This window comes from Mya arenaria, chromosome 5 (genome assembly GCF_026914265.1).
Source record: "Mya arenaria isolate MELC-2E11 chromosome 5, ASM2691426v1".
Classification (NCBI taxonomy): Eukaryota; Metazoa; Mollusca; class Bivalvia; order Myida; family Myidae; genus Mya; species Mya arenaria.
In genome coordinates, this window is record NC_069126.1 from 57,081,288 (window position 1) to 57,105,136 (window position 23,849).

Here is a 23,849-nt window from a genome sequence, read left to right on the forward strand (position 1 = left end):
TTAAATATGTTTTGTGTCTGGTTAATGCTAGTTTATGTTGAAATGTTACGGTGTTTGTATGTTAAATTATCAAGTCATATTCTTATCAAGTCAGTAATTCACAACATAACCTTATTACAAATTTTCTTTGTAATTTAACTGCTTTTAACTGCTAAAATATTGGTTCTCATCTTCTCATGTTTGTGTTTTTAAAGTGATTTTTAAAACATATAACCGTTTACTTCTAACCATGATGTAAGAATTCAGTTGTCTCAGTTTTTTGAAAGATTTTTTTTTTAAAACTTATAGAATATTCAACTGCTTGTAGTACTTGTTACTGACTGATTATTAAAGGAAATTGATATCTTTCTTTGTGTTTATTTTACACATGTACATGTATACATTACTAAATGTTAGACAAAAAATAGAGCCTGTTAAGTCTCATGTCGTGTGATAATAACTTGTAAACACTAAAGGATAGTTGCGTTCTGAATAAATAATGTAATTGATACAAAGAACTGTTTAAACAATATTCTAAGGGGACAATGGTGCTAACAACTGGTTCATGTAGTGTATCTGTATGCCTTAAATATGATGACCAAAGATATTTTAATAATGATTAAATCGATTAATAAACGATCATTGATCGGTTTCATAAACCAATAATCGATAGTAATTTTTCTGTCAGATTCCCAACTCTGGACAAACCTGTTTCCAAAATAATATTTTGGCCATGCTCCGTCAGATGGCTGTTTTGTGAAAAAGTTTGTCGAAGTGTTTTAAGAAACCATACTCTGGTAAAAGACCGAAGACGGGGCTCTGTAAGCGGCAAAGACTGCGCTATGTTTCATTTAAAATGATGAAGAATAGTAAGGTTATCTTTGTTTAAAGTCTTCACTCAAAGCAAAATGTTGCCTTCCGACGTAGCATTTATGACGCAATTTGTCACGTGGTATACACACACTGCAAATAAGTCAATGTCACTATTGTATGATTCCAGTAAAGGGAATAAAGAACCGTGTCCAGTAAACCATTACCAGGATGAAGTAGGCAAGGCCTATTGTAAGTTGTGTCCAGCTGGGTCTATCTGTGATGGGGAGGGGAGAACCTCCCTGTGCTTGGGACAGGTGTGTGGATGTGGGGATGATGGCTGTATTTTCCCTCCGCAAAATTGCGATAGTGTACAAAAATGCCATGAAGGTGAGATGTGTTTCTGAAAAAATATTTATTATACCCCCACAAACGAAGTTTGAGGGGGTATATAGGAGTGAGCTTGTCGGTCGGTTGGTCTGTCGGTTTTCATGGTTTCCGGATGATAACTCATGAAAGGCTGGACAGATTTGAAAACTTTTTGGTACACAGGTGTAACATCAGAAGATACAGGTCAAGTTCGATATTGGGGCTGGTGGGGCCAAGGTCAAGGTCACTGTTACTAAAAATAGAAAAGCGGTTTCCGGACAATAACTCATGAAAGGCTTGACAGATTCGAACATTTTTTGGTACACAGGTGTAACATCAGAAGATACAGGTCAAGTTCGATATTGGGTCTGGTGGGGCCAAGGTCAAGGTCACTGTTACTAAAAATAGAAATGGTTTCCGGACGATAACTCATGAAAGGCTTGACAGATTTGAACAATTTTTGGTACACAGGTGTAACATCAGAAGATACAGTTGGTACACAGGTGTAACATCAGAAGATATAGGTCATGTTCGATATTGGGGCTGGTGGGGCCAAGGTCAAGGTCATTGTTACTAAAAATAGAAAAATGGTTTCCGGACAATAACTCATGAAAGGCTTGACAGATTTGAACAATTTTTGGTACACAGGTGTAACATCAGAAGATACAGGTCAAGTTCGATATTGGGGCTGGTGGGGCCAAGGTCAAGGTCACTGTTACTAAAAATAGAAAAACGGTTTCCGGACGATAACTCATGAAAGGCTTGACAGATTTGAACAATTTTTGGTACACAGGTGTAACATCAGAAGATACAGGTCAAGTTCGATATTGGGGCTGGTGGGGCCAAGGTCAAGGTCACTGTTACTAAAAATAGAAAAATGGTTTCCGGACGATAACTCATGAAAGGCTTGACAGATTTGAACAATTTTTGATACAGAGGTGTAACATCAGAAGATACAGGTCAAGTTCGATATTGGGGCTGGTGGGGCCAAGGTCAAGGTCACTGTTACTAAAAATAGAAAAACGGTTTCCGGACGATAACTCATGAAAGGCTAGACAGATTTGAACAATTTTTGGTACACAGGTGTAACATCAGAAGATACAGTTTGGTACACAGGTGTAACATCAGAAGATATAGGTCAAGTTCGATATTGGGGCTGGTGGGGCCATGGTCAAGGTCATTGTTACTAAAAATAGAAAAATGGTTTCCGGACAATAACTCATGAAAGGCTTGACAAATTTGAACAATTTTTGGTACACAGGTGTAACATCAGAAGATACAGGTCAAGTTCGATATTGGGGCTGGTGGGGCCAAAGTCAAGGTCACTGTTACTAAAAATAGAAAAATGGTTTCCGGACGATAACTCATGAAAGGCTTGACAGATTTGAACAATTTTTGGTACACAGGTGTAACATCAGAAGATACAGGTCAAGTTCGATATTGGGGCTGGTAGGGCCAAGGTCAAGGTCATTGTTACTAAAAAAAAAAAAAAACGGTTTCCGGACGATAACTCATGAAAGGCTAGTTTTTCTTGTCATCTAAATTACTCAACAGATTTAAATAAAACAATACATGCATGATAAAAGAAGATGCAGTGTGCAGTAACCTTGGAGTTATGGCCTCTTTTCAAAGGAATGGTTTGCCATTCCTGTGTCCAGGCAGCATTTGGGGGTATTCGTCACTCCTGTGACAGCTCTAGTTTTGAGATGTTTGCTATCATGTAAAGAAATAAGTGTTGAGGCATTTTTCAAGCAAAACTTTCTTGGTAAATACCAGGACTGAGTACTCCATATATATCCTTTTAATGCCAAGAGCCAGGCAAGCTAGATACTGGTACTGCCTGTCAGTATGACAGAGCCATGGATTTTGAAAGAAAAACTTTCTTGGTTAATACCAGGACTGAGTACTCCATATCCTTTTAATGCCAAGAGCCAGGCAAGCTAGCTACTGGTACTATCTTTCAGTATGACTCCGTCATGGATTGAATCAGCAACTATTCATGAAAAAGCGACCACTTTGCTCTTGTACTGTTTTAACAGCAGGCCCCAATTTCTCGAAACTTATTAAGTCCCTTATAACAGGATTAAGCTAAGCTCACTATTTTTGTTTTACTTTGTTAAGACAGAGCTACAGATAACTTTTTTACTTAAAGGGTATGTTACACCCTTATGCAATCTAGTAAAGTGTATGGTACACCCTTGGGCCATTCATTAAAGTGTAATGGCGATTTCTAAAGTGTACTGGTACATTGAAATACAAAAATGAAAGACTAATTTTATTTAATGAACTTTTATAGTACATATTTATATAAGAACTTACACAAAATTGGAATGTTGCTTAGCAAATTACAAGACCTGATTAATTTAAACATCTTTACTAACTTCTTGGCTTATAGCCTTCTGCAAGTCTCTTAGGAAAGAGAATCGATTTTAACAAACCAGTTTAAAATTTAGTCAAAACGGCTAGCTAGAACGGTAAAAATACTCGGAAAAACGTTACACCTATTTATTATTTTTTAACGTACCAGTACAAACAGCTGTTTGATTTTATGTCGTAATGGGCTATTTTTAAAGTGTATTTACACCCATAATGACCCTTATCTGTAGCTCTGAGTGTTAGAAGTTTTTATACTTTAGATAGGAATATCTTTATTATAATCACAACACATTTTTCATTAATCAAATTTCAACTTAAGTATGTATTTTTGCTAATTGAAATAAGCTATTTTATTAAGCCTGTTAAGCTTAAGAAGTTTCAAGAAATTGGGGCCGGGAGATTTGTTGATTCCTTTTACTTCATTTAACTAAGTTTGAAGCAGTCATCGAAATTACTTGTTTGGATAAACAAGCCCGGATTCTTATACTAATGCTTTACATTACACTTTTGAACAGGCCCTGCTATATAAAATCCAGAATTTGAGCAAGCCTATAAAGCAGTTTACCAGTGCAGGGCACGCAGGCTTGTGCTAATTTTCACCACTGACGAAGGGGGCACATTTTGGTCACTTTGTGGTTGTTTGGTTTGTCTGTTGCAATTTTCCTTGTTTGGAGCATGACTTCAAAACTACTGAATGGAATTTAATACAGTGATAAAACTTAGTGAGATGAAGTGCACTGTGTTCTAGAACCATAACTCTATTTTAGCTAATTACTGAGTAATTGGCCTATGTTTCTTATAACGATTAGATGGAATTTAATTAAACTTAAATTACCCATTACCCATAACCATTACCATGGTTAAGCACTATTAGAGGAAATGCAATGTACAGGAACCGTAACTCTATTTTAGCTTATTACAGAGTAATTTCTCTTTCTTACTTTTTCTTAGCAGGAGGCAAAATTTGAATACCGTATTATACTATGTATAGGACGCTAGCATAGATAGGACGCAGGCAAAAAAAAAAAATAGCAAAAAAGTTAGCAACTTACAATAAAAACTGTAGGGTTGGCGCCTGGTATTTCGTAGTTAGGTCGGGTAACCTGAATCAAATGTTGCTTTTTTTTAGGCCCAAAAACTTAAGTATGTAGTTAGTGAAATCTTTTCTCCCATTTCATTCATTGGTAAATTGTCTTTAATGTATTCATTCATAAAACACCTGAACCTAAGTGAATCTACAATAAGGTCATTAACTTGGAATCTTGTTAATACAGAAAAAAAAGATTGCATTAAATACTCCTTTGGCAGCAACTTCATTTGCTACTTGGCCCTCTCTGACTTTGAACTTCTTTGGAAAATAGCCTAGGGTGTTTCAATTGACCATGAAAAAAATGCCTAACAGAGCCAGGATATGATAGATGCATTGTGGTCACAGAGTTACTAATTGTTTCATTAAAAATGGTACAAAATCAAATAAACAAAAATTTGTAAACAGGCAATTGAATTTTCCCAACTTTCTCCCATGTAGATCAGTTAATTTAGTTTTGCTATTTAAGAAGAAGGAGAGCTATACATATTCACTCTGGAGTCTGCGTTTAAGGGATTATCACAGCAAATACATGATGCATTGTAATAAAACTTTAGATATGTGTTTTTAAAAAACTTCTTTAAGAAGAGGGGGAATATTGCTTTGCACATGTTGGTCAGTTGGTCGGTCCATCCGTAGGTAGACCAAAGCTTGTCCGAGTGATAATTCGACAATTCCTGGACCTATGGTCATCAAACTTGACATGAAGGTTGGGCCTGACCAGTAGATGACCCCAATTGATTTTAGAGGTCAAAGGTCGAGGTCACAGTGACCTTTAATGTGAAAAAGTTGTCAAAGCTTGTCCAAGTGATAACTCGACAATTCCTGGACCATCAAATATAACATTAAGATTGGGCCTGACCAGTTAATGACCCCTATTGATTAAAGGGGTCATAGGGTCAATGGTCAAGGTCACAGTGACTAACAGGAAAAGGTGGTGAAAGCTTGTCCAAGTGATAACTCGACAATGCCTTGACATATGGTTATCAAACTTGACATGAAGGCTTTGCCTGAGCAGTAGATTACCCCTATTGATTTAAGGGGTCAACAAGTCAAATGTCAAGGTCAAAGTGACCTTGAATGGGTCATGGTTGTCCGAGTGATAACTCAACAGTGCCTGCAACCATGGCCCTCCAACTTGACTTGGAGGTTTGGCCTGACCAGTAGATGACCCCTATTGATTTTAGGGGTCATAGGGTCAATGGGCAAGGTCACAGTGACTAACGAGAAAATGTGGTGAAAGTTTGTCAGAGTGATAAATTGACAATTCCTGGACCTATGGCCATCAAACTTGACATAAAGGCTTTGCCTGACCAGTAGATGACCCCTTTTGAATTAAAGGGTCAACAAGTCAAAAGCCGAATGATGTATTATTGGCCTCATTTCAGCTCATATTAACAAATCTAGGCTTGTTTTGTGTAAATAATGTATTTGCTAAGTTTGGGACCATCTGGTGTCTAGCCCCTTTAAACTTGAATTTAAATAATGGTCATGTTTACATACCATAAAGAAACAATTAAAAGGAAATGATAGTTTATCAGAATAATTCATTTTGATGATAACTTTGATATGGCATCAACCTTCAAACAGCAGGTTTTACTCACGGGTCAACGGACAAATTCCCCTAGCAAAATATATGATATTTTTCCCAATCTGGAGGAAAAAATCCCAGTCAAAAGTAAAAAAAAAAATACATGTCTATTTTTTTTTAAATTATGATAGTCTTTCTACCTGTAATGGTTTATTCAACATCCTAATGAATTGTGTGCTGTAAAGTTTAGGGATTATGAGAATATAGAAATTGATGTTTTTCATCAGATTCAGGCTAACCCTGATTCAGATTCAATGCAATTTTCCAAAATGTTTAGGGTCTTTTTTCCAAAATAGGCAGAAAAAGGCCTGAACAGCTTTCTATAAATGTTATGTACAGGGTAAGTAATTTATATTACACCATTACAGAGGATTTCAAACAAATGTCAGTGATTGACTGTGACAAAATTATTTTCAACTACATGTAAAATGGTGAATTTAATGTGTGGATTTATCAACGGAATGAAGTGATATTGACCACAGGCTACCCTTTCAGATGATAGCACATCCAAAGGTCCAAAAATCCACACATTGATCAAAACTCAAATGTACTAATTGTATAATATTGTATTACAAAAACAGTAGCGTTAAGATTGATTGGCTGAATATTGATTTCTTTCTTGATCATGAACAGTGTGTGTATACCATGTGATAAATTGCGTCATAAATGCTACATTGGAAGGCAATATTTTGATTTGAAAAAAAGACTTTAAACAAAGATAACTTCACTATTACTTCACCATTTTAAATGAAACATAGCGCAGTCTACACTGCTTACAGAGCCCCACCTTCGGTCTTTACCAGAATTTGATTGCGAGTTTAGTTTCTTAAAACACTTCGACATACCTTTTCACAATACAGCCGTCTGACGGAGTACCATCAAAATATTATTTTGGAAACAGGTTTGTCGAAGTGTTTGATGAAACTAATGACCTCATCAAATTTCGGAAATAAATCAAATGCGGGGCTCTTAAAGCGGCATAGACTGCCCTTTGTTTCATTTAAAATGGTGTTGTAAATGAAAAGTTATCTTTGATTTAAGTCTTCATTTTAGGCAAATTTTTGCCTTCTGACGTAGCATATATAAGATGTAATTTATCACGTGGTATACACACACTGATGTATAAGCTTTTTACTCCCTAAAGATCAAGGGCATATTCAAATCACATTGTCCATTTCTCCAACTGTTCTTTGACTTGTTTTGTTTACACCCTATTAATTTGTCATGCGCAGAGGGATTAAGCCATCACTCAGCAAATGCATGAGTCTGTCTGTCTGGTTGTCTGTGTCTGGTTGTCTCTGTCTGGTTGTCTGGTTGTCTGTGTCTGGTTGTCTGTCTGTCTGGTTGTCTGTGTCTGGTTGTCTGTGTCTGGTTGTCTGGTTGTGTGTGTCTGGTTGTCTGGTTGTGTGTGTCTGGTTGTGTGTGTCTGGTTGTCTGTGTCTGGGATGTAGCTTTGTCATGCACAGAGGGATTTTAAAATATTATGGAACATGTGTTTTGTACATAAAACGATGTGACCCGTGCAAGACCCATGACCCTACCTCAAAGTTCATGGTCACACTTAAGAGTTTAATCATTATGAAATGCTGCACATTCACAGAGTATTGTTGGTTGTCCAGGCTGTAATTGCATGGATTTTAGAATTTGTTCCCTTTTGGAAAGCATTCATAGTTTCCGAAAGCCTTGTTTATGATAAAAAAACACACAAATATGTATGCACTATTGTTGCTGTATAACATATAGCTTTCTATTGGTTATTCATTATTTTCATTACTCCTCTTCAAAATAATTTTATGATCAATTCACAACTTTGGCCACAACATGGATGTTATTTAATAAATGGTACCGATTTAAATTTGATTTAGCTACACTACAATTATATACAGAAATCAAAGTGCTGAAAGCACTGATGGACTAGGGCTTCATTTAGGGGAATGTTGACAACCATGTTCTAAGCATTGAAAAAATCGGCTCACATCACAAGGGGTCACTGTTTAATGGGCTAGCTTAAACTTTTGACTTAAATTGCTTGCAAGCTGCAAAGGAAATTTGATAATCTCGTTAAGTGTGTGTAGAGTGAGGGGGGCGGGGTGTGGGGCTAAAGCGTTAAATCAGATAAAGTCATAGTTTTTTTGAATTTCTCAAAGTCGTTTGATCAGACTTGTACAAATTAATTTACGTGTTTGACGTATGTTAACCAAAGTACACATACTTCTTTAATTTGATCAAATATTTTATACCAAAGGTCTGTTATTTGCAGTTTCAGAGAAGATTTTCAATGATGTAATTATATACTATATAGAAAACCTGTCACCTCTTTTTCAGGGGAGCTTTAAACCACAGGGCCATACTATGAACACTCTTTGTAAAAGACATCTACATTGTACACGTTTGTCAGACTGCATCCACAATGCTATTAGGAAGTAGTTTTTATTTGAAAAGTGAAGAATTATTTCCTCCCTCTTAATTAGTGCTTGGTATTCAATTAATATAAAATGTTACCATGATAACTTAGTGCTGTTGATAAATATTAGGCACTGCCTTCTGTCTCATGCTATTCTTATTACTGCTGCAGACTTTTGTACAAAGCAAGTTGAGTAGACTAAGATGAGATGAATATCGTTTATCAAGTATGAAATATTGAAATGTCTTTTAAATACATTGACCATCAAATTTCATAACATGGTGACAGCAGTTCATCACACTGCTTGTGAGAATGGAATACCAAACATAATCATATTCTTTATTATATACCCATCATCAATCCACATGCAATATATATCACAAAATACTTTAACCCATATTCTGCCTCCAGTGTAATACGGCCATATACCACTCTTGTGATGTCACATCATAACAAATATGTTGCACAATATTAAATTGACGTCATTAAACCAATGAGTGCATCCTTAAAATGCAATTTATTATGCAAAGATGTGGCTTCTAAGTGATCTAATCAGTAATGTATATAATAAAAGGATTATTAGTACTGCGTTTTGATCCGGATATGGCGGAATGTCATATTCGATTCTGGTAGTTTTTTGTAGATTTTGATTTTACTCGGCTTTTGCCTTGTGAAAACCGAATCTGCAAAAATCTACTTGAGTTGAATACAACCTCCTGGATCAAAACACAGTACTCATAACCCTATTATGTACAAAACCTGTTACATCATGGACAGAGCATCTTTAACCCACAGGGCCATTGTAACTTTGAACAATCATTGTAAAAGACAACTACATGTCAGACTACATACAAGATGCTTAAGGAAGTAGTTTGGAAAAATGAGAATTATTTTCTCCGTCTTAATTTGTATGCATTAGATAACTCAATAAATACAGCAGCTGGCCATTCTTATATTGTCCTCTGTCACTGTCCTGATAGCTCCCTATCTTAATAGTTGCAAAAGGTTGTAGGTTCATGATTCCCTGGTCCAATATGTCATACAGAAAGAAGATGTTGAATGTAGAATCAAGAAGCTTTCTTTTCAGGCACATCGAATTGAATAGTACTGTAACATTTGGAGTGCCTAGAATTTGTTGGATTCGTAGGCAACATGTATCAGGTGTTGCAGTACATTTGGCAAATACTTTTCACCCGTCCTTGTAAATCTAAAAAAGCTTTCATTTTGCAAAAGTAGTTCATATAACTATAATAAGGTTGCTAAATCAGAGTTTGAATAATTCTGAAAACTAGATGTGCCTTTAATTGCAGCAATTTGAACTCCAACTCATAATGTCAATTAAGCTGCAGTTCCTTGGTATGGGGATTGCTTTATTTACTTGAATAAACCAAACATTTCTTGCGTTGGATAGTACAATGTATCTTTGATTTGGATTGTAAAGTATAACTTATATAAATAAGTATATATTCTTAACTTTTAATATGTAATTAGACAATTAGTTAATTTTTCAACTGCACACCAAAACCCTGAATCTGAATACACAAGCTAATGCATCAGTCAATTGTAACCATGCTTTTATTTTCGGTCCAGCCAATCCCAGCTAAATTCCCCGCCCTGCGGAGATAATCTTGTTGTTAAGTCCCCACCAAATGCACCCGCACCCAAGGGGACATTAGGTTAAGCCCCATCCACACTGTATTTTCCGGGAAGACCCGGCACTGCGGGGCCTACTGAAAGGCAAAAACATGGCCCATTTCGACGGCTATCCCCGGTATACCCCCGGATGTGGGAGTCGTGGTTACAATTGACTGGTGCATAATGATCCTTGTGATCCAATCTCATGCCAAGACGATTTCTGTTCTAACATTGCCAGGTTAGTTATTCTTAAGCATAAAAAAGCCTGGACAGTATTTGAGAAAGACTGTTGTGAGGTTAAATCTTCATTACTTCACTATTCCACAACATTGGGTGATAATGGAACTTTATTGAATATTTTGATTTTAATTTTGTTCCCTAAACGCCACAAGTCAACTGATTAATACAAATTAATTCAATTCTATCTCCACAATATTCGGCACTGCATTGTTAAAAGTTACACTTGTAAATTATATAACCAAATACCTTTCCCTCAAATATTTCACAAATTTATATTGATCTATCAACAACAATGCATCACCAAACTGTATCTCTGACTGATTATTGATTTTCATTCTTGGCTAGAAAACAAGAAGTGAGCACAAAGCGTCTTCAGAAAAAGAACTTGTAAAGTATTCACCAGTCAATTGTACCCCCCCTCCCCCCGCAGGGAACAGCAGGTACTTTGACTTTCGGTCCAGCCAGTCCCCGGTAAAATCCCTGCCCTGCGGGAACGAACTGGTGGTAAATCCCGTGAATAACCCCGCATCCCGGGGATCTAAGGTAAGAGCAATTCCCTGATATAATTTGCGGGAAGACAAAAACACCACAATCTCCCGGCATTGCGAGGGCATTTGGCTTCCATAACTTTAATGTTAATATTTATTTTTTTATGTTTAAAACACATTGTACAAGTCCAAAAAGGTAATATATAATGTGTTCGCTGAAGTTCTTTAGCTACGAGGACACCTGAAAGGTTAAAACACAGCCCTTACCCCCCTCCCCCGGTATATCCCCAAGGGGCCATGGTAACAATTGACTGGTGCATTATACGAGAGGAAATCAAAATTGAGCAGGCAAGATTGTTTTACCTACAGCGATGGTTTATCACAATGTCATTGAACAAAATGTACTTACACTGAGAGTGGCTCCAAGACTTTTCTATGCACATTGGTAAACAATCATTTTATTCATAAGCCATATGCTGTGTACATATTCATACATTTGGCTTCATTTAGAATGAAACTTCATAAATTAGTATGCGCATATTTGATATTTTTTATCTTCATTTTGCAAAATTGAAATCACATGATTTTATCAAACAAACTTGTATTGCTTGAAAATCTACGTGTCAAATTAAAAATGCTACCCACGGTAAGATGAAAATAAATCCGTTTGATGGTAGTAATCATTCAATGGCGGCTTTATTGATAATTTTCTTCAATAAAACACTATGAAATTCACATCAGCATCCAGAAGTAGTGATAACATACATGTCTGAATCATTCGGCTGCTCTGATCAGAGTAAATGAGGTCAATACAGTAGACTGGTACCCTGATTTACTTTTCCTCAAAAATATAAAGTTATACAGGTACGCGGCATATGGGTTTTAGTTAACATTAATAGTATTTAAACAATAAATACCAAAATCATGTTATGTTTGAAAAAGTGCTTAGTGCCATGCAATGATTAGTTAAAAAATAAACTTTGTATCGAAAAGAAAATATCATGGAAACATGCAAATTATGTCGAAAAAAAAGAACAGGGACCGACTTTGGATTTTTTTTATTAACAATGGATATCGTTTTTATAAATAAATATCAACATTCTATACAAAGGATATTAACAATACTTTTTTCAACAAACTTTCCTGGTTGTTTTCTACTTAGACCGCACACTTTAGTCGCTTTACGTATGAATTCACAAGACATTTCGAATGCGCGATGGGCACCGCGGTTATCTGATACTGGTTTCTTTTCGGATAAAAGAGAAATAGGGTACCAGTCTATCAATACAGAGCATTGAACGGGAAAATTTTGATGCATACTTTTCCAATATGTTCATATTCTTATTGCATATAATCTGACCGTATGCAAGAACATTCATGTAGTTAACCCGATTAGCTCACTCGCTACATATGAATTTCTTGCGCTTCATTAAAAGAACATACGGTTAGCTTGAATTGTTAGGAGAACTATTTTTATTGGATTTTTTCATTGTAATCAGTTCTGGTACTACTTTGATTATTCAAATTCGCTAACGGCAATCCAATCAAAATACAGCGTATGAATACATTACGTCAGTGAACCCCCAGATGCTGCTTGAGAATGCAGATATCGTGAGTATCGCTATGAACTAGGCCACAAGTGCCCTAGTCCAAAAATGAATCATGTATATCATTCCATATATTTCTTGTTTATCATGATTTCAGGACGGGGTTCTTATTGTCCATTTGGCTACAAGATGGATTGGGGTAGCTGCATTCCATGTTTCCTTCACAGGGAATGTAGAGATAGCCGTGGCATTGGCCATGCTTGCCATGTTGGTTACTGGTGTGGATATAGTGGGGAAACAGCTTCTATACTAAGGGAACCTTGCCTTGAGTTTGAAAGGCTTACCTGTATAAATGGTAGGTTTCAGTTCTAGTTTTCAGTGCATGTAAACAAGAAGAGCTTACATGCCCTGAATTTTTTTTTTGAGGGTCACTCCCCTCCCTGTGGGGCAAGTGACCCTGAAAATCTACTCGCCCTGCACAAAATTTACTCGCCTTACATATATATTTAATAGACAAAATCACTGCTTGATAATCATAACAGTACTTTTTAACTGCGTGATTAAATTAAACAGAAGAAGGGAATTAGACTGTCTATTAGCGTTTTTTATTGTTTACAAACTATTAAAAACATTCTTATAATTAATTTAATAATCATTTTATAATTCAATTAATAATTATAATTAGATTTCTTCCATTCCCTGATGCTTCATCTTCAACATATCATCAGTTAAGCTGAATGCTAGTTCATGTGCATTTGATAAAAAATGATACTTTCCCATCATGACGTCATATTTCCGAGTTCAGTTTGACTGTTTTTACATTGGTGTTTTCCACAATAATTCGGTTTTCGAAAATGAAATGGATTCATGTTTTAATTTAGAGAATCTTACTCACCCGGGCGAATGAGTTTTATTGAATTTATACTCGTCCGACCTCGATATTCACTAGCAAATGCAAGCGGGCGAGTGGATTTATCAACGCCTGGCTTAGATTTAGGAGACTATGAATTAATTGCTAGATTTTCATTCCCTCCCGCCTCCTTTTTTTTCACTGCCCCTGAAATTTATTAACTCGAATTGTCTTTATTTGCGTATCGGTCTGGTACTGTCTTTATTTGCGTATCGGTCTGGTACTTTCCAGAAACAATGATTAATTCATACCTTGACAGTGTTGATGGATAACATTTACTTGTTACTACGTGTTCAATGACGTCAAATTTATTATTCAAAATGTGCAATACATGATCTCACTTGTAAACACGTAACTTACCCAATTTAAGTGATATCATCATGAAAATTTCAGAATATCTTTCTAAAATTACATGGCATTCAAATACCTTAAAACATTGTAATAGCAAAAATATGTCTGAAGGCCCAAAATCGCGCGACGCGGCTCATATATTCTTCCATTTTCATAAACTAAACAAGATACTCAACTCATATTTGGGTCCATTGTCGGATACAACCAATACACACTACGCTATGCTCCGTTGTGCACCGTGGGCAATATGGTTAGGAAAATCTCGTAATCATGAGTAATTAATAAGGCAGTTTCATTGGTTCGCAAAGTGCCAGATGCTTTACAGTTGAAAAATATTCTGCTGATTGCCGGTGTTGAACCAGGTCCGCCTTCTCAGTACAATAATCTTTGGTGGCAGTCAAGACCACATGGCCATGGAGGCTGCTGACACTTTTAAGTTATTGAAAAATATTTTAGTGTTACATTCAAAATTATTGGAAGAAGGGTTGTCTCTCTTGCCTCATGCATATTCATTAAAATGAGAATTTGACAGTCAATTGTCCCATGGTATGTATGGAGTGTAATGGAAGAAAGTACCGTGGTTGCCAACTGATTTGGGTCTTTCTGAGCTTAATTGCAACAGATCTGGACAAACATGGCAAAATTTCAAAATAGTTTTTAGGGACTAATTCCAACTAATTATCTTAGCCTTATCATATACCTAAATGTTTGCAGTGAATAGAGATACATTTCAACACATAATAAAGAAAATTCTACTGGGCCAAAAAGTTGTGGACATTTTGTTGACAAACTTAATTCATGATTGTATTTACCAATATGATTTATAATTAAATGAACTTTATTTAATATGCAATGACCATTGAGGAGAGCAAACTAAACAGTAACACATTATGTTTGTTGATGAGCAATTCATGAAATAATGTTATTTTCCTTAAATTGTCGCAGACGTAATTGAAAAGTCAATATAAAAGTATTGAATACTAATGTTTTGAACCACATTTGACAGCCATGTACACATTGCACTACTTAATGGTGATACATTTGTATGTTTGGGCATATATTTATAAACATTATACTATAAACCATGAAGTTCCCTCTGTTGTATGCTATATAAAAAACCCTAACATTACCCATGAAGTCTGGTGTTTTTGTCTAGACTCCTTTATAAGACGGGGTTGATTTTTAAAGGGGCTGTACTCCATATGATAAAATAGCGAAAAAAGAGAAAATTGTCGAAAACTGACATAAACATGGCATCGATGTGTACAATGCATTGAAACTTACTAACTGAAGTACCACATAGTTTACAATTTATTTAAGTTTAGCAGTTATTTTGTATTTTTCCATTAAAAAATATTACTGGGTATGTCTACCAGGTAGAATTCATTACTTATGCGTGATTGGCTAGTTGGTATCACATGATATTACTGAGGTAGGTGTATAGCTTAATTATGTCAACTGATTAGTATAAGCCTTTGTAGCTCAGTGAGTAAGACGCTGGACTTCAATTTTGGCGACACGGGTTCGAACCTGGTCTCCGACACAATTTTTTTTTACATATTGGTACTTTTTTTTACAATTATGATATCAAAGCGTAACACTTTCTATTAGATAATTGTCCTGAGATTCCTTACAGAAAAATAAACTTTATTTGGTGCCAATCTGTGACACAGTCCCTTTAAGATATGTTCAGCTAATCGATACATTTTCAGACTTGTTCTATCAATGATACTTGCAAGGCATTATGGCCCTATTCTCTTACAACTTATGTAGATTTTGTATGATTTTCAGTTTATGACCCTCATTTTGTATGAATACTGATAACTTCTGAATTATTGGTATAAGACCCAAAGAGTATTACATATTTGGAAAGGAAATAAAAGTCTGTACATGTTAATGCAATGTGATTTTAGATAAAATAGTTAAGTTTAACAGATGACAATGAAAAAATATATAGCTGTACAATAAATATCAACTTTTTCAAATAAAAATATCACGAATAAAAACTTTTCTACTGGCACATAATCCAATGTATGGCTTATGGTATGGCTTATCTGGACTGTTACTTGGACATGGACATGGTCATTTCAAATTACTAAGCATAAAAAGTGTAACATGCCAACATTTCTGGTAAATAGAAAGTTAGAGTCGACATGTAAGGTTCGGGTTTAATGTCCAGGTGGATTAAGGTTGAAGTGGATAAATTGACAACTACAATATCTTTTCATCATATGTGTATTCCACGAGTATCACAACTGTGTCGTTCTATAATATAACTGAACATACTGAAAATAGACAATGGAATAACAATTAATACATAGTTATAATTATACATTGCATGTTAATACTTTTACTATTAAACATGTTACTTTATTATAATCTTGTACACAAATAATACTGAAGTTGTAATATGTCTAGTGGCCGTAACAAGGTATAATGGTAAAATAGTATGATATGACCTAACATAAACACAATGAAAACTTACAGGTATGTGGAACCAAATGTCCTATAAATATCTCGAAACGTCTCCTATCTCACCCCATAACCGTGTTGTCAGTGTACTGTTAATCTGTAAATCAACATATTATAAACATGTGAAAAATGTGCAACAAAGACAAGAAAGAGACATCACTGCTATCTTGAACTAGTATTTCACAAGAACCACGAAAATACATGAATTGCTCCGAAAATACAAACAAAGCATCCAATACAACTCATTGCACCAAATGCAGAATTAAACAATGAAGGGCCAATACATACCAAATATCATAATGCTAAAACTCCTAACTTTAAAAAGTACAATACAAGATGTCTCCCAAAAGTAATGTTTGAAGTGAGAACATCTCACGAAAATCTCCGTGCGTGAAAAACGCTAATTCCACAACATAATATTCTATCAAGGAAATAGTAAAAACGGCAAATTAGCACCGGGTTACAAAAGTGTATTGTATTAATAGGTTTTCAAGGAAAACTGTGTTAATATAATGGCGTATGTCATTGTGCAGATCAAACTTGTAGTGTAGTAAGAACATGTTGAGGGTTCGCTTTTGGGTTCCTTCTGTCAAAGGTCAAGGTCACCGTTACATAAAACCGAAATTTGGATTCGGGGGATTTATTTGAGTTTCGTTCGTCATATGGACACCAAAAAAGTGTATAAACATGAGGAAATGTCGCTTGAGAGTGCTTTTGGGTCTGTTCCGCCAAAGGTCAACGTCAACTTAATATAGAAATTTTATTTCCATCTAATAAATACATTTTTTTTTCATCAAATATAAGACATCATTAACTCATTGTATATTAAGAAGATACAGAGAACTTGCTTGGGATAATGCTTTTAGGTCTGTTCCCTCAAAGGTCAAGGCTACTGTTACTTAATATAGAAATTTTGTTCTGCCAAATAAACTACACATTCTTAAATCAGTGTGTGTTATAATACCAAGTGATAAATTGCGTCATAAAAGCTACGTCAGAAGGCAATATTTTGCTTTGAATAAAGATTTTAAACAAAGATTACTTCACTATTTCTTCACCATTTTAAAAGAAAAATAGCGCAGTCTATGCCGCTAACGGAACCCCGCCTTCGGTCTTTTACCAGAGTTTGATTGAGAGTGTAGTTTCCTTAAACACTTTGACAAACCTTTCCACAATACGGCCGTCTGACGGAGCACTGTCAAAACATTATTTTGGACACCGGTTTGTCAAAGTGTTTCATGAAACTAACCACCTTACAAACTTCGGTAATAAAATGAAGGCGGGGCTCTTTAAGCGGCATAGACTGCCCTTTGTTTAATTTAAAATGGTGTAGTAAAATAAATCTTTGATTTTAGTCTTCATTATAAGCAAAATGTTGCCTTTTGACGTAGCATATATGATGTAATTTAACATATGATATACACACACTGTAAATCATATAGACACTAAACTTGGTGTATAATTAATAATTGAGAACATGTGGAGAGCTTGTTTGGGATTGCTTTTTGTCTGTGCCCGCAAAGGTCAAGGTTACTGTTATTATATATAGAAATTTCATTTCCAGTGAATAACTACAGTTTTGTTCATCATATGAACACCAAACTCGTATTAAGAACATTCTGAGAGCTCGACTTTTCAAGTTAGGAGGGTTAACTAACTTCACTTGTAACTCCAATACCTTTCATTTCATTCACTTAATACTACACACTGTGTATCAGGATCATCACACAATAAGGTTACTTAACTCTATATTATCCCAAATACAAATTATGGCCCCTGATTTACTTTGGGACTTGGTTTTAAGTTCTAAGGCACATTGTGTCAGGTTAAAGTTTTAGGGCAAATTGGGATTTTCACTCAATTAATTACTTCTATACCCTTCATTTAATTGGCTTCATATTTCACACAGATGTTTAGGGCAATCGCACAGTTGTTTAAGGCTCTATTTAACACAATTGGGTTACATAACTTCATATTGACTAAACACAAATTATGGCTCTTGATTGACTTTTTTATTGCTTTGACAGGCACATGTTTTGTATTTTAAACCAGGTTTTCAAAAAGTGAAACCCGGTTATACGAATGAAGTATGCCATTGTTGGGGTGGGCCGGCATTAGGTTTGACATATGGTGACAAAACTTGTTATATAGAGAGTTTTTAGAGACCTTTCATGGGACTTCCTTGGGGCCACTAGGATTAAGGTCAAAGTCACTGTTACTAAAAATAGAAAAATGGTTGGTACTGTATTTTTTTGACATAGTGCAACCAATTTTGGTATATAGGAAGAATTTATAGAGTCTTTTCATGTGATTGCATTTTGGGCTTCGAGAGACATGGTCACTCTTTCTAAAATAGAAAATGGATAATAATGAATAACTTTAGTTAGGATTGACCAATCATGATATATAGAAATATAAGGAGTAAATGGAGACCTTAAAATTGATTGTGTTTGGGGCCTCTAAGGTCAAGGTCACTGTTACTATAAAAAAAAATGTTTTTGGGACTGTATAACTTTAGGGTCGGCGTATTGCTTATAACTTGGTAATATACATGTAGGAAGGGTTTATTAAGACCTTTTACGGGATTGCGTTTAGGGCCCATAGAGTCAAAGTAACTGTTTCTAAAAATAGAAAAACTGTAGGTACTGAATAACTTTAGTTAGAGCTGACATATTGCAACCAAACTTGGTACATAGGAAGAGTTTATGGAAACCTTTTATGGGATTACATTTAGGGTCAAGGTCACTGTTACTAAAAATGAAAAAACAACAGTTGGAACTGAATATTTTTAGTTCGGGTTGACATGTTGTTACCGAACTTGGTATGTAGGAAGAGTTTAAAGAGAACTTTATGGGATTGTGTTTTGGGCCCCCAGGGTCAAGGTCAATTTCACTGTTTCTAAAATTAGAAAAAACAAAAACAGTTTAAACTCAATTTCTTTAGTTAGGATATACAGACATTGACCAAAGTTGGTAAAGTTGGGATCATGTTTAGGGTCCCTAAGGTCAAGGTCACTCTGACTAAAAAAAGAATTTAAAGCAGTTGAAACTGAATAAATTTAGTTTGGGTTGACATATTGTGGCCAAACTTTGTTGGGAAGAGTTTATGGAAACTTTTCAGGGGATTGCATTTGGGCCCCCCTAGGGTCAAGGTCATGGGCACTGTTTAATAGAAAAACAATTGAAGTTCTATTATATATCTTTAGTTTTGGTTGACATACTTTGACCAAACATGGTATATAGCCAGAATTCATGGGGACATTTTATGGAACTGCATTTGTGGCCCCTAATGGGTCATGGTTAATGTCACTGTAACAATTAGAAAACTGAAGAAAAAGATTGAAACTGAATATTTTTAGTTAGGGTTCAGTATGTTTAATCCAAATAAAATTGAGATGTTACTTACTAAAATAGAGATGTTACTTACTTTAACTTACTTAGTTTCTTAGTGAGTTTTCTGTTATCTATTGCTGACTTGTTTTATTTACCTTAATATTAAGAGGATTTATAATACAGTGTTTCCATCTTGAATTGTTTATTGCCTGTACACATCACAGAGATGACTAATCTGCTTAGTCTTGAATTTGCAGGTCATTTGCATTACTGTTCTATAGGGACATACAAAGATGATCAGGGCAATTGTGTTGCCTGCCCCGCTGGCTATGCCTGTCATTTTATAGGCAGTAAGCCTATACCTTGCACCCCAAGATTCAGCTGTCCTGTGGGTACCCTACACATATATGCGAACCCATGTCCACCAGGAATGTATTGTATTAATGGTGAGTTAATATATCAGTTCTAGATTTCTCTATTTTCTTCTTATACCCTGCCAGAGGTTTTGGCAGGATTGTGGTCGTTGTGTGGGGGTTCATATTGTTTTTTCCTCAAGTTGTTTGTCTGTGTGTATGTCTGTTTGTCACAAATTGTGTCTGCTCCATATCTCGTGAACCACTTGTTTGAAATAAATTGCCCCTTTATGTTCACCATACTAAGACGATGTGCTGAGCGCATGTTGCAACCAGTTTGGTTTAAGGACAAAGTCAGGTCACATCAAGTCTACAGTTGTAACTCATGCTTGAACCTAAATAGCACTGGTTATTTTATGATCAAAATATTTGGGTGTGTCACAATCAGATGTACAAACTATGTTTCACATGAGGCTTTTTTCAGATTCTTTTGATTAGTGAGATAGTCATTTTTTGGAAGCCCAAATAATGATATTATATGAAAAAAAAAAATTTTTCAAAATGCTTACAGGGTTTCATTAATTTTGCATTTCAAACATTGCACATTAGAGAGAAAAAAACAAATTACTTACAATTCTATTACCCTACTTTGATAATATTTTATCATTCATTATAGTGTCAAATGGTTCTTATCATAACATCAGTATGTAAAGCTGCGAGACGGAAAGCAGAATTACATTGCCTTCATTTTTTGTTCTTTTAAAAAATCACAATTGCTCACATTTTGTCTCCGTTTGAATAAAACTGTCATCTTTCAGTTGTCTTAATCCATTCAGAATTGTCTGTGTAGCTGTATAAGTCACATTTTTGGACAGGCTTTGTAATTCTCTTTAAAATGATATATATATATTTATTATCCTACGATGAATAGTTACAAAAATTTTGCCATTTGAAATGAGTTATTTTTCCATTGTATTTTGTCTACGGACAGGAAATTTTAACATGCATGCAAACTTGAGATAATATTAGGATATAAATTGTCAATAATAACAAATAAAATTCTGAATAAATTTATTGAATGAACAAAGAAACAGAAAAAAATACAAATATGAAGTTGTAACTCAACTTAAAAGAAAAAATAGGACACATTAATAAATTATAGAGCAAACAGAACTATATTGCTAAAAAAACTTCTGTATCATTCAACAATATGGCAATATTAACTTACATTTATGTGTAGGAGTTTCAATTTTCTTTCAAAAGGTGTATATATGTATAATTTTAAGTCAAATTGAAATAGAATTATTGCATTTAAAGGTCAGTAATATTTTCACTGAATTATGTCTACGGACAGGACATTTTAATTTATATATATGTAAATTTTCAATTATTTTTGTAACATTATATATATATTTGAAAATAAAAAATGGTTCTAAAAAATTGTAGAGCAAGAAAAAACTTTATTAAAGTTGTAACTCATCTTTACAAAAAAATAAATTGCTAACAATTACAAGTAAAGCAGAAAAGCATCCTATTTATTCTAAAATTTCATTAAATTTCAAAAGTATGACAACAGTTGTTGTATTTAGATTATTTGTGATCAAATATGTATAATCATTTGAGCTTAAACAATCATTTGATTCTGTAAGGTATTGAATAAATGACCTACTATATCTGTCTACGGACAGGACAATTGTGAGTTTAGGTATAACATTAAGATATTTATCATTCACAGAAATAAGCATTTATTTTCACAATGTCTCTTATGCCAAAGTAAACATGAAAAGATGTTAATTTCAGCTATTTCATCACATAAAAAAATATTTTAGCACGTTATTACATGATATAAAATTTATAAACCAAAATTATATGTTATTTGAAAGCCAAAAAAAAGATCCAAATATAAATAGTTAATTGTTAGAAAGGTACAGTTCAAAGAACATTTAACATTATTTGCTGCATGATATGTCAGTAACCCATCAATTTGCTGAATATAAAGTGGCTTCCAACTGTTAACTGGCTACAAACTGTTAAGTGGCAGCCATACATAAGGTGTCTGCAGAAGGGCAAGCTAGGCTTTATATGGCTGAATATAAAGTGACTGCCAATTGTTAACTGGCTGCCAACTGTAAACTGGCTACAGGCTGTAAAGTAACTGCCAACTGTTAACTTGCTATAAACTGTTAAGTGGCAGCCATACATAAGGTGTCTGCGGAAGGGCGAGCTAGGCTTTATATGGCTGAATATAAAGTGACTGCCAATTGTTAACTGGCTACTAACTGTAAATTGGCTACAAGCTGTTAAGTGGCTGCCAACTGTTATCTGGCTACAAACTGTTAGGTGGCAGCCATACATAAGGTTTAACCCTAACCCTATAGTGTCAGCATTCCCCTGTTTCGAAAAGGCCACCATTAAGCAAATTGCCCCTGTTTCATAAAGGCCACCGTTAAGTGAATTGCCCCTGTTTCACAAAGGCCACCATTAAGCAAATTTCCCCTGTTTCACAAAGGCCACCAATAAGCAAATTTCCCCTGTTTCGCAAAGGCCACCATTAAAGGCCCGGTCACACCGCAAGAACTTTGCTGGAGCGTTCCTGGAGCGGTGAAAAAAAATCATCACCGCTCGTTACCGTTCACCAGAAGTTGGCCCCCGTTAAGGCAACGCCGTATACGCTCGGCCACCGCTTATGGTCCTTCCTACCGCTCTGAAAGTTTTGAGCTGAACAAAATATTGCGAGCGGTGAGGAGCGGGCAATTTTCCGCTCCGGCAAAGTTCACCACTGTTCAAACAACGCCCAGTCAAAGTTTGGCACCACTAGACGCAAGTTCGTGGACGCTTGGGTCCGCTAGGCCAACGCAGAAATCTTGAACGCTGGACCACCGCTGCTTCGCCAGCTTTGCCCGGGCGGTGATTAAACGTTGCACAAACTTTGGTGGAGCGGTTGTAAGTGTTTTACGAGCGGACACGGGATTGCTGGAACGGTGTCGGGCGTTGAAGCAGCGATCCATTGCGGTGATGAACTTTGGTTTGGCGTTGGTATGGAGGTGTCGGAGCGGGACCAGAATAAACCAACGCTCGATACCGTTAAGCCAACGCTATAGCAACGCCTGCTTCAGCTGTTCACCGCTAAGGCAACGCCCTTGTTTTCGATTTTTTTCCCATTTTGTGCGCGGTGACGAGCGTTGTCGAAATTCGGTCCCCTCTCCCTACCGTTCAAGGAACGCTCCAACAAAGTTCGGGCGGTGTGACTGGGCCTTAAGCAAATTTCGCAAAGGCCACCATTAAGCAAATTGCCCATGTTTCACAAAGGCCACCATTAAGCAAATTGCCCATGTTTCACAAAGGCCACCATTAAGCAAATTTCCCCTGTTTCGCAAAGGCCATCATTGAACAAAATGCCGCTATTAATCAAATGACATTGTAGATCAAATTGAAAAACACTGAGCCATGTCCTATCACAGCTTCGCAGACAGCCTTACAGTCAGACAGACCACAGGAGGCAAGCATGTTAAAAGATTATTATAAAACTTTTTATTCGTGATTCGGGATTTTAGGATGATTTTGGAATGTCAGTTTAAGCTGAAGGAAAAAAAAAGAAGCTTTTTCCTCTCTTTATCATTTTTCTTAATCTCCTCATATTTGCCTTGTCTGTCTGGGTTGTTTTTCAATTTGTCTAATATATCTTCTCATTCTCTCTGCCTTTTCGGATACTGGTTCTTTTGTTTCATTGGGTTCAGTTGTTTCTAAGGGTTTTTCAGTCCTACTTCTCAATATTAATGCAAAAAGCTACAGAAACAAGCTCAGTAACAAACAGTTTAAACATAAACCCAGTTGAATGGCACTGGGTAAATGCCAAAGACAGAACATAAAATCACAAACAAGCCTACTTGCAAGTCATCAATCCA

At 35.6% G+C, this 23,849-nt stretch overlaps 2 long non-coding RNA genes across 2 annotated transcripts; one reads left to right on the plus strand and one right to left on the minus strand.

Moving 5' to 3' along the window:
* The first annotated feature begins 987 nt into the window (after positions 1-987).
* LOC128236291 (uncharacterized) lies at positions 988-19,952 on the plus strand. Its single transcript, XR_008261308.1, has 3 exons — positions 988-1,179; positions 12,684-12,881; positions 19,849-19,952. It is a non-coding gene; the product is annotated as an uncharacterized LOC128236291 (long non-coding RNA).
* LOC128236290 (uncharacterized) lies at positions 16,007-16,664 on the minus strand. Its single transcript, XR_008261307.1, has 3 exons — positions 16,548-16,664; positions 16,273-16,356; positions 16,007-16,072 (listed from the first exon to the last, which is right to left on the minus strand). It is a non-coding gene; the product is annotated as an uncharacterized LOC128236290 (long non-coding RNA).
* Positions 19,953-23,849: the final 3,897 nt, after the last annotated feature.